Source organism: Spermophilus citellus (assembly GCF_964194105.1).
Source record: "Spermophilus citellus genome assembly, chromosome: 3".
NCBI lineage: Eukaryota > Metazoa > Chordata > Mammalia > Rodentia > Sciuridae > Spermophilus > Spermophilus citellus.
In genome coordinates, this window is record NC_138184.1 from 151,806,850 (window position 1) to 151,819,882 (window position 13,033).

The window sequence follows — 13,033 nt, forward strand, 5'->3', positions numbered from 1 at the left end:
AAACTCCACACATTTCTAATATCCAGGATGAGTTTATTCCATGTGTATTTATTCATTATTTTACCTTTTGAGAATATAAAGGCCTCCTGGAAACTATTTCTTTGCATGACCTAAATATCTTTTTTTAATGTTAAAATAAAGTTTGGATGATTTCCTTTTTTTCTCCAATTTCTCAGTATGGGTATCACTATGAGCATAGAAATGTAGATTCTCAGCTCCAACCAGGCCAGATCTGCCAAATTGGAACATGTATTATAGTAAGCTTCCAGGTATTTCATATGCACATTGAACTTTAAAAAACACCAGAATAAATCAACATATACTCGTGTTAATACTGCTCAAATACCCATTAATGATAATGATGACCCTTATTTTTTAATCAAAAGTTTAATCAATATTTATCTCCCTTACAATTTCTTCCTATTCTGTTTAATTTAAGCTCTGCACATCAATTTAAAAGAATCAATTAAGGGTTAGAAGACTTTATAGATGTCTTTGAAAACAAAAGGATTTACTAGATCATTAAAGCTTTTACAAGTTTTTTCAAAATATCTTCTAAAGAACTAGAAAGAGTAATAATGGACATTGAGCCACCACAGATCACCTTAATTGCTAATATTTATAAAATCTTTTCCTCTTGAGAGGATTTCATGCAGGCAATTGTTTCAATGTTTCAGACAGTGGGGACAAACTATAACACAACTGAAAAATCCAAAAATTGAGGTATATTACAAACTTTAAAAGCAATGTAATTCAATTAAGAAAATTTCTCTTAAAATTACCATTTGTACCAAGACATTTGCATAGTTTATGAAGGTCAGAGGTTATTGTGGTAAATCACTTGTTAAGTGTTCTTAATAGAATAAAATTTTTTAAAAATAAATTACATTTCCAAAGGATCGTTCTGATATCTAAGTTGGGATATATTCTAGTAATGTGAATACAGAAGTAGGTGGCTTAACTCTAATAAGACTACAGAACATATTGGGAATGATACAGGAGGTGAGATGTGTTTATAATCTGAAACTCTTTTGGATCTAAAGATATCTTGCTGATAAATCCGAGGGTGTATGTTGTAGAGAGGGGGACTGAGATTGACCTCAAAGCTTTTAACCTGAGAAACTGCTAAGAAGTAGTTGCCATCAAATAAGATGAGGGCACTCTCAATGGAACATGTATTTTGAGGAAAGATCATTAATATGGGCAAAAGATATCAACTACATATCAATGTAGTCAAAAAATACTAGAGATAAGAAAAAGTTGGAAGAATAAAAATTTTTCAATGTTCAGGAAAAGTACAACATAGACATGGTTGTACAGTAAAAGGGTGAGCTTGTTTGAAACACTTATTGTATACTCAGGTGGGTTTATGGTCATGAATCTGTAGTAACACCAGCTTACTGGGATAGATAATTATTTCCATTATTGCTCATCTACACTCATTCAGTAAGACGGAAGACACTATTTATCCAAGATTATATTGTGGACAGTCAAGTGTGACAGAAGAGAAGGGGATGAGTTGAGAAAATTTACTGAGTGTAATGATGAACTATGGAATTCAAGTAGCATAAGGAGTAACCAAGATATCAACAACACATAGCATTTGTAAGATTCAATGATCTTAACATATATAAGACTATTGCCAAAAGATTGGCTTTAATGAATGCATACAAAGATATTTGTAAGGTTGATAGTAATATCATACCTAAATTAGTGAGCCTAGATGGAAAATAAGTATACAATTATATATACTTGTAAATTTCAAACTAATATTTATTTATTCTTTGCAACCAGTGGACTTAATAGGAACTTCTTTCAGAAATTGTTAAATTGAACATAATTCCTAAATTCGCAAATGGTCCCTTTGCTTCCTTTCAGTCCTTTCTAACGGGTAGACTCAATCTAGTGATTAATTGAAATGTGTGAAGATGGCTGTGTGCTCTTGGCAGTACTGTAGGAATGATGTGGTACTTCTGGATAGCTGTATAAAATGTGGGTTTAATCAGAACTCCTTATCCTCCACCTCCAAGAAAACTCTATAGGAAATTAAGCTTTTCTATTTCTGGTACTTGTTTAGCAGAAAGGATTTGATGGGTTTTATGGCTTTAACATTTCATTACACAGAGCCTTTCCCTAAATTAGTTGTCCAAGTGACATAGCAAGAGCTAATGAGTCAACCCACCAAGTAGGTCTCATAACCTCCTCAATAGAAAATATGATGGGTACGATTGGGTAAAGATACATTCTGTATAATCATTGAAGAATTATCAGAACCAGATTATGAAGATCTACATACTAGCTTACTTCTCTCCTAAGGCATTTCAGTATTTACTCATTAATTCAAGGAAAGATTACCACCACGCACCTAGTAATTCTATGGACAAGATTAGTTTGTGTCAAATTGTTCAACTTCTTATCTTGTTCCAAGTCTCTAATGAAATGAATTCTCTTCTCAAACAAGAAATATCACTGAGTCTTAGAATACTGTTTTCTTTAAACGTTTCTGCTTTTTCTGAAGGTATTAGGCTGATTATTTATCTTGGAAGCAATTAACCCCAGTTTTGGAAATCAAATGTTTAAGGCAGTTCATGTAAAACTTCCCCATGATTAAATTTCAGGTTAGAGACCTCTACAAATGGCGGTGTGAGGAGGTTAAGCAATTCTCCACACAAAAGGTATAAAACTACACACAATAGAAAAAAAATTAAAAATAAATATTTCAGGATTCTGAAAAGTGACCAGAAGGATCCAGACAAGATGAGATTTGTTTTCTCCTGAAAAACCACTGCTACACGGAAATAAAACAATGGGAAGTCTGTGACCTTTTTGCTTGGGGCAAAAGGCAAAAAGTGTCAGACCATAAAAAAAAGTGCAAATACAGTTGTTCCTCTATATACATGGAATTAGGTACAGGATGCCCTGAGAACATCAAAATATGTAGATGCTCAAGTCCTTTATATACAAATGCATAGCATTTCTATATAACCTAATACCATTTCCAGTATGCTCTGAATTGTCTCTAGATTACTTATTATAACTACTGCAAAAATGACAGGTAAATAGTTGTTATATATTTTTAGAAAACAATGGCAAGACAAAGTCTGTGTGTGTTTAGTAAAGACACTATTTTTTCCAAATATTTTCAATCTGCAATTGGTTGAATCTGGGAAAGCAGAATCTTTGGCTATGGAGGGCAACAGTACATGTTTTCAACAAGAGGCACTTTGAATCCGAAGTCACAAATTGAAAGAATATTAAAGAGATTCCATGCAAAAATTGACAAAAGAAGATTTAAGTAAGATTAAGGAATTTTAATAACTATTACTAGCAATACTACTTGTGCTTGTAAAAATATTTGAATAGATATTTCTCTAAAGAAGTAATACAGATGTTAAATAATTACATGAATATATGCTAACTCTTGCTAGCTCATAGGTAAAGACTAAATAATTCTCAAGTAAGATACTACTACACATGCACTAGAATGACTGATTTAAAACAGTTTTTTAGATATGGAACTACTGGAAATCTTAGACACTGTGGGTAGGAATTTGAGATGCAATATAAGTTTTTGCCTAAGGTGGGGTGCCTTTTGGAGCACTTTTTAATTTTATGGCACCACAGTAATTTCCAGGTGTCTTATATTTCATGTATCAATACTGGACTCAAACTTTTTTTTAAAGAAACCTAGTACACTTTTTTTACAGAATGACAATTAGAAATCAAGAATTTAATAATAGCTGTGCTTTTTGAAACTGGGTATTATTGTTGTATGCTCCCACATATGTGGTCAGAGCTGGAAATAATATGGGCAGCTCTGCATTAGAGTTCTCCAGAGAAATAGAGCCATTAGTGCATATGTGTATGTACATACACACACAATGTATGAGGGAGGGAGATTTGTTGGTCACACATTGTGGAAGCTATCAAATCCAAAATCTATAAGGAAGGACAGCAGACCAAAGACCTAGGAAGAGCTAATGTTGCAATTTTAGTTTGAAGGCATCTATTTACAGAATTTTTTCTTTCTTAGGGGATTTAAGTTATTTTGTCTTACAGCCTTCAGCTCATTAATTACATAAGCCTTATCCACATTATTCAAAGTCTATTTATTTAATAGTTAATCACATCCAGAAAATGCCTCCAAAGCAATATCTAGACTGATGTTTGATCCAACATCTGAATAACATCACCTAGCCAAGGAGACGCACCAAATTAACCAGCAGAATGTACCATTATATACCACTTCATGTATAGGTAGATCTCTTCCTCTTTCAAAACCATCACGTTGAGATCTTAAATTCTTTGAATTCATCCAGGGTTTTTCCCCCTCACATAATCTCCTTGGATATTTTCCCAAGCTGAGTTCCCGATTTTCTTTCTGGGTTACTTTCACTTTGTACTTTATCTGCATCCAGATTCAACTGGTAATGAGTAAAAATGGACTCCTCGTATCTAATAAAATTTTATGCTATCACTTCTGATATACTTTTAAGGAATTTTTATTTATCTGTTTTAGTACCCTACCTCTCCTATGCAAATGTATTATATTTTCATAAACCAAAGCTCTAATACTATCACTTCTTTGCTCTGTTTGAAGTACAGGTCTTGCCATCATCTCTTGTTCAAAATTAGTTAAAATCTACTTACTAATATTTGGATTCGTCCTGACCCCAGCGTTCAAGTTCTTATATGGCCAACCCCCAACATCTAATTCTAGCCACATAATTCACTGAAACATGACTAATAAGCTGTCCCTCAAGTAATTTCCCCTGTGCTTCAGAACTAGTAGAGGGCCTTGTGCTCAAATGTTTATTTTACACTTTCTAAATGAATGAATGGATGAGAGAAGTCATTCATTCCCAATTCCACTCTCCTTTCCCAATCATTTAAGATCCAAGCCATCCTATAAGGATCACTTCAAAATACTATTTTATACTTTCATGTTTGACCTGACACAGGTTGCCCAACCTCAAGGAAAACACCTTTGTCTGCCCAACTATAGTACTTATTTTGGGGTGGGGGTATCACTCATCTGGTACATAGTATCTTCTAACTTTTGAAAAATTCACATGCAGATCTGTACTAAAAGATGAACTTCCTGTCTCATTCGTTGCAGAATTGCATTATGTTTGTTCCATGTGGAGTTCCAGTGAGAAACATTACTCTAGGGGATCACTGGCAGACAGTGGTTTCTGAAGGATGAATGAATGGGTAGAGGGGTGGAAGAATAGATGAATTAAAAATTAATGTTGTCAGTAGGTTCCTGATTGTATAGCATGGTTTTGTCTCTAGTCATTCTGCTCTTCTCTTATCCTTTAACTATTCTAAAACATTTTCTAAAAATAAAACACTCTCTTCAGGCTCAAGCTATCATAGTACCTTAGAGGAATTCTGTTTTTTAAAAACCACATACACATAATTTTTTTAAAAAAGTTTATTTTAAATAGCAAGGGAAAAGCATAGATTTTATTGAAAAGGGGCAAAAATAAAAGTAGTTAACATACTTTTCCTTTAAAAATATTTAAAGGGACAAGAGGGAAATAACAAAAGCAGTTTTTTATAATAATGCTGCAGACTCAGTCCTCCAAGTGTAACATAAATGCTACTACTATGAAAAAAAAAATAAACAGCCTAACATTACAGAATTCCAAAGGTATAAAGGAAGTTCACCCTTAAAAGAAAATGAGTAAAATAAGAATATAGTTAACAAGCACCAAATACTTTCTTTTAAACCAGAGTTGCTCCCAAGAGATGGTTCATCATCATGAGACTACTAGATATTAATGACTAGTGCCTAATGTCACAGGATTACATTGAGAATAAGTAAGAGGATTTACTGTGTATGGCTTCTCCATTCTCCTGTACCAAATTGCAGTTTTGAATGATTTTAAAGAAACCTCATTTTGTTCTTTATTAATTTTAACGGCATATAACATTTGTAGTTATATTTCTTTAGAATTTTATAGAATTCTTCTATTCATCCCTCCCCAAGTGACTGACAATATCACTTGTAGGCTTGTATTTTCAATCAGAGAATAAATAAATTCAGAGCTTTGAACAGTCTATATTTCCTTCACACTGAAATAATAGAATAGTTGTGATCCTAGGGTCTGCTCCCTCATGACTTGGGCTTGGTGGGGGAGTGGTGGCAGATAGCCTTTTGCACCAAAGAGCATATTTCCAATTATTCCATAGAATAATTTGATTCTCCACACTTAAGGTCATGATTTCATCAGAGATTGCTTTCAATGAACAAAATTAGACCTATTCACCTTTATGTTCTTCAGCTTTGAAGAGAGATGACTAGAGTTATAAATATTATGATTCTAAAAGCCATTGAGTTAAATTTTTTAAAATAAATGTTGACCAGAGTGTTTTCTTAAATGTAATCTGCTAGCTATACAGGAACTTTGAAAGAAATAATCTATTAGCCAGACAGAAACTAATTTTTTATTATAAATACAGTTTGTACAGACAAAGCAATGGAGACTCAAATGTGATGGTAGATTGTTGAAATCTTAATTTGAGTTTGGTTTTGATATATAAGTCCTAAGCTATAGGGGACTCCAGAACTGAGTCAGGGAATATACAAGATGAACTTAGGTGACTTAATACTATCAAGAAAAGAAAGCAATTAAGCACTAGAAACAAAATAAACCAACATGACGGGTGCTATGGGGAAGGATATGTCAAAAGGAGCCAATTAAAAATTTCCAACAACCAAATCTTGTGCAATTTAAGCAACATTTATATTGATAATATTTATGTTAAATAGTAGTTGAGTAGTAAAATATCCATGAGTTTATGGTGATAGAAATAAATGAATAAACAAATGGAATCTGTCCTATTAAATAAAAACAAATCTCTCATTATAAATTCTAAATAATTCTAATTTTCCATTAATATAGATGTATTTCATCAAGGATATGCAATATAATTCCCCACACAAGCAGTCTTTAGATGGAGTCTGCCTAGAGTGACTTCCTTCTCAAGAATTCACCATGGAAATGAGGAAAACTTTACAATGGAGAAATTTAATGTATGCTACCTTGTCTGGTTGATGTATATGAAGTTTATCTCTATAGTCCTTCCTCCCTAAACTCTGTATCTCCAGTATAATCATAAGAAAAAATATTAGCCAACATGCTTCCCCCCAAATTGAGGGACAATCTACAAAACAGCTTACTAGAACTGCCCCAACTGCCCAGGCCATCAAAAACAAGAAAAATCTAAGAAACTGTCATAACAAAGAAGAGAGTAAGTAGACATGAAAACTAAATGTAATGTGGTATCCTGAATGCTATCCTGAAACAGAACAAGCACATTTACTAAATCTAAGAAAATCTGAATCAAGTACAGACTTTAGTTAACAATTATGTGCTGATATTGCTTTATTATTTGTGACAAAAAATATCAGACTAAGATGTTATAAGACATGAACAATAAGAGAAATTGGCTATAGAGTGTATGGGAAACTGTACTATCTTTGCAACTTCTCTATTAATCTAAAAGAATTTTAAAATAAGAAGTTTGCTTTTGTACAAAAACAAAATGTCATATTCAATTTTGAATACATCCTGAATGGGATGGTTATATCCACAGCATAGTCATCAAATATAATCCATTTTGAAAGAGGATTCCACATACTTTTCAGATGCATCAGTCTTAACCACACGGTGCATGAAAAAATGATGAGACAGATATCTCCAAGAGGTTGTTAACACCACAGAACATTTCCTTAATAAATCTGCATGCAGTTTGATTGATCATTCGAAGCTCAGTAGCAACTTCAGATTTTATGATAATACAGGGTGGCTATTAATTTAGTAATAAAAGCAAATCTTCTGAAATCTTAATGTTGGACAATCTTATCATCATCTTTAGACCAACACCATGCCTTCCCAGTAAATGGCCCATTTAGTTACTCACCCACTCCCTTGTGCCTTCTACAGTTAAATACAAATCCAGTCACCAGTTCTATTAGCATGACAGAATCAGAATCAACGTTTCAACATTTATTTGCACGATCAAAGCCTCAAATTGGAAGAACTGCAGGTTCCATATGAAACTAATATCCCCTTGAAGGAGCTGCTGGAAAGATCTGATCCAATTATAACAGAAGTCAAATTCCCAGGCTTTTCACAGTAGCTAGATTGTCCTTCAATAACAGGAGCCAAACACAACCCTTTTGCTTTGGCAATACTATCACTTGGACTGTCTGTAGTTTGCTTTGAGACATCCTGGACTGTTCAACTGCTTGAAGAGTTTGGGACTGCACTTATGAAATAGTTTTAGTAGCACTTATGAGTATTGGGACTATGAAAATAATTCTGAATTTAAAACTGGAAAGCAATTTCATTTAACCCCACAGAATTTATATTCCAGCTGTCTTTGGTAAAGTCCAATAAGTCATGCAAACATAAAGAGACTCCATATTGACTACTATTATTTTGAATGCAATGGGTATATGAAAAAACAAATTATTACTTACCACAGACCAATTGTTTTTGTACATCAAGAATTTCAAATTCTGTAAATTTTCCTCTGTTGATAGAACTCTATATAAAGCAGATTGAAAAGAAATTGTTGGGTAAAAACCAAGGAGGTACTTAGATATTGAGTTAAGTCACAGAAACAGTTTCAGTTTTTTACCATATTTTTGGGAATCTTTCGTTTATACAAATAGCCTTTTCCCTCTGGGTTCTCCTTGGTGACCAGAATATTTGTGGCTTTTAAAACCTTCTGTACTTTATAGGTACTTGTACCATATTATATCCATATAAATTTCTCCTAGTTGAATTGGAAAGAAACAGGAAGCATGAACTAAAGAACCAAGGTTTTATCCATAGCCATGGAACTCAAGATTCACAGGAAGTCCCAGGAGTTTCAGAAAGAGATTGACCAGTGTATGTCAGGAATCATTTGGTTTAAATAAATATTTCTTTCATTCATTAGAAGTTCTAGGGTTGCAACTTGAGGTATGCATATTTTCATATCAAGTAAGGAAATAATGGAAGAAGTGAGATTTCTGAAATTATAATTTCCTGGAATATTAACTATGCTACTGCATTGCTGCCTTTTTAATTTTGAGAAAGATACCTTTTCCTCACTTCATCTTATCAAATTTCCATTTTCAGTCAATATTTGTGGAGAAGAAATGAATTTAGTTTCTGGGATTTAAGTTGCTTCAGACACTATAGCTACCTTCTCCCTGGCCTGTTAGCCTAAATTAAATAGTGGAAGGTGAGATTAAGTAGAGAAAACAGACATGATAAACATGGGAAGCAAGGCTTCCAGTAGTGCAGAAAGAACCTGGAGCATGAATAAACAAGGCTGAAGACTTATTCAAGAGTGTCAATGGTGATGAGTTTTCATATTTCCATTGCATTCAGAGTAGCAGCAGCCAACATATGCAGTCTTTATGTTTGCATGACTTATAGGACTTTACAAAAAGCAGCTGGAATATGATTTTTAAGAATACCCTCAGGTAGAAAATTTGTTTATCTTATTATCCAACCAATTTCTATTCTGACTTTTTTCATTCTTCATTGTTTTATATTGAAGCTCTGAATGATGGATGTTTTAAGCAAAAGTCTTTAAATTAGCTTTTGATCACTACCTTAACTTTTTCTTCCTTTGATTTAGAAATTACAAAAAATATTTTTCCCCATATATTCATCATTCAATCCATAGTTAATTTCTTACTAATTTCAAAGCATGAATAACCTAATCTATGTAAGGCACTATACAGGGTACAAAAGATGAATAAAATTCAGACTCATTCCTGCAGTACCTGGGAATTTGTTAGCAGAGTGTCTCTCTCTCTCTCTCTCTCTCTCTCTCTCTCTCTCTCTCTCTCTCTCTCACACACACACACACACACACACACACACACACACACACACACACACCAAACAGAAAACATTATGATTAGCCGTGGGGTAGTAAATTTAAATGCTATGTTCTCTGAGAGAAGGGGACTTGGTGGTATAAATACTCCATTGTGGTCAATTTCAAGATATTATGTGATGGTACTGAATGTAGAGTTGGGAATATAGAGATGCATGTAATTGGCTCTTACCAGCTGGATCCACTGAAGTGGAGGAGATGCAAGCTATAACACTTACTATAGGAACATAGCCTAGGTGGTCAGAGAAACATCTACATGTTAGGACTGGGAAAGGCTAAGGAAGAGAGAATCCTTGAGTTGATATTTCAAGACAAGGCATCAGTCAAACGTGCAACATGCAAAAGAGTATTTTCAGGAAATAGCATGCTCGCAATGAGAAGGAATGCCTTCTTCTAGAACACAGACCAGCAAAGATTTTCTTCAAGAGCCAGAGTACATAGTGAACTTTGAGGTCCAAGAGCAAAAGTTGTGGATCTTAGGTAGGAACTTATATAACTACAAAATATGCCCACTTGAAAATATAACAAACACACCTGTGGGCTGTTTAAAAAAAAAAAAAAAAAGACAAGTAACTCGATTTGGCCCATGCTGTAGCTTGTGGAGCTCTGTCTTAAAGATGATACAGAGTACAGGCAAATTACACTAAAGCCTCCTTCCTACTGAATGGGTGTGTTTTTCTCATTCTCTTAAAATGTGTAACCAAGCCAACAAGTACACCTAATAGACTTCTGGAAATAGCATTTTATTTGGCTTGACCTCCTACTCCCTGATCCAGCAGAGCTAAGGAGTGTTAGTGAACAACATCAAGTGAATAAAATTATTCATTTTATAAGCCCCAATATACATTATGGCATCTTGTATGCTATGTGCACCTCACCAAGTCATTGAGGACAATGAAGTTCAGAAATTATTTCAATGGCCCTTGTTCATGGAGCCATCACCTTTATATAAAAGGCAGTAATAGAAACATGCAGATTCTTCAATATGACTAGCTGAGCTTGAAAACAGGGAAGGGCTTGGATGGTGCATTTGTTGGCACTAATTTTTCTTAGACAGTCTCAAAAATCATCTTTTCCTGGCTTTAGAATTTAAAAATGATAGACACTTTACATGTGCTACATCCTCAAAGATGTGGGCCTCTCCTTAAAACTAAAGGGAACAATTTTGTGGTGCCAGAAAGTAAGAAAGTGTTCAGAAAAAGACATTACAAGTCAAAAGGGCACAGTAGACAAAAATTGTCCCAGTAGCTATAAATTGAACAATTTGAGCAAAATAAGTAAATAAATCAAATGGTATTGATTTATAATGACAGTAAGAAATAATTGCATAAACAAATAAAAAGGTTAGTTCTTTAAAAAACAATAATTAGCATTGCATAAGGAATAAGGCAAATGGAATAATCACCATTAGAACCCAATAATTATTGCCAACAAAATTTACCACTGGATACTAAAGTTAAGTGGGATCAAGTATGAGGATAAACAGGGTGTTTGCATTAAATCAAAATGTCTTCTCCAAGACATTTGCAACTTTCAGCAGAGATATCTGGCACTGCCCAACCAAGACCTCAGGGTTAACATCACCAGGAAAGCATATCCACATTTTGCATTTCTTCATATTTGTACAGATTGCATCACTTCTATATTATTCCTGCCAAGATGGGCAACCTCAATCTAATCATGAGACAAAGCATCAAACAAGGCCCAGGGAGGAACATTCTATCTGACCAGTGTGTGCTCTTCACATGGGTCCAAGCCGGGAAAGGCAAAGAAATACTGATGAACTGAGAGATCTAAATAAACACAGGAAGTAATGACTAAGCACAGTGCATCCTGTGGTGTCTCTTGGAATAAAGAGAGAAACACAGTGACAAACCAAACCAGTCCATCCTATAAAAATCTATGAATGCGTTAACATATTTTATGAGTGCAAATTTCTTGGGTCTGTCAATTTTACTAGAGTCAATCAAGATATTAACATTGGGAAGTCTGGGTACAGGGTATATTAAAACTGTACAATGTTTTGCTTATTTTATCCAAATCTAAAATGATTTCAAAATAAAAAAGTAAAAATGAGAAAGATAGGTGAAGGAAGGAAGACTAAATTAACTATTTTATTTATGGCATATTTACCTTCTACAAATCAGTTAATACCATAGCTTATTTTCTTTTTTCTTTTTTTTTTTTTGCTATTCTTTTTTTTTATTTTTTTTAATTGGTTGTTCAAAACATTACATAGTTCTTGATATATCATATTTCACACTTTGATTCAAGTGGGTTATGAACTCCCATTTTTACCCCGTATACAGATTGCAGAGTCACATCAGTTACACTTCCACTGATTTACATATTGACATACTCATGTCTGTTGTATTCTGCTGCCTTTCTTATCCTCTACTATCCCCCCTCCCCTCCCCTCCCCTCCCCTCTTCTCTCTCTACCCCCTCTACTGTAATTCATTTCTCCCCCTTGTATTATTTTCCCCTTTCCCCTCACTTCCTCTTGTATGTAATTTTGTATAACCCTAAGGGTCTCCTTCCATTTCCAAGCAATTTCCCTTCTCTCTCCCTGTCCCTCCCACGTCTCATCCCCGTTTAATGTTAGTCATCTTCTCATGCTCTTCTTCCCTACTCTGTTCTTAGTTACTCTCCTTATATCAAAGAAGACATTTGGCATTTGTTTTTTAGGGATTGGCTAGCTTCACTTAGCATAATCTGCTCTAATGCCATCCATTTCCCTCCAAATTCTATAATTTTGTCATTTTTTAATGCAGAGTAATACTCCATTGTGTATAAATGCCACATTTTTTTTTATCCATTCGTCTATTGAAGGGCATCTAGGTTGCTTCCACAGTCTTGCTATTGTGAATTGTACTGCTATGAACATCGATATAGCAGTGTCCCTGTAGCATGCTGTTTTTAGGTCTTTAGGGAATAGACCTAAAAGGGGTACCACAGCTTATTTTCATAGGAGGATATATTGGACTTGAATTTGTTCTCAAAACCACTTAAAGTACAGATTTGAGCGTCTAATGCACATCAATCAGCATGGAGGCCAGGGGTAATTTTATAAAATTCCAGGAAATTTCTAGTGAAGTTAATTATTTTCCCCATTTTTTATT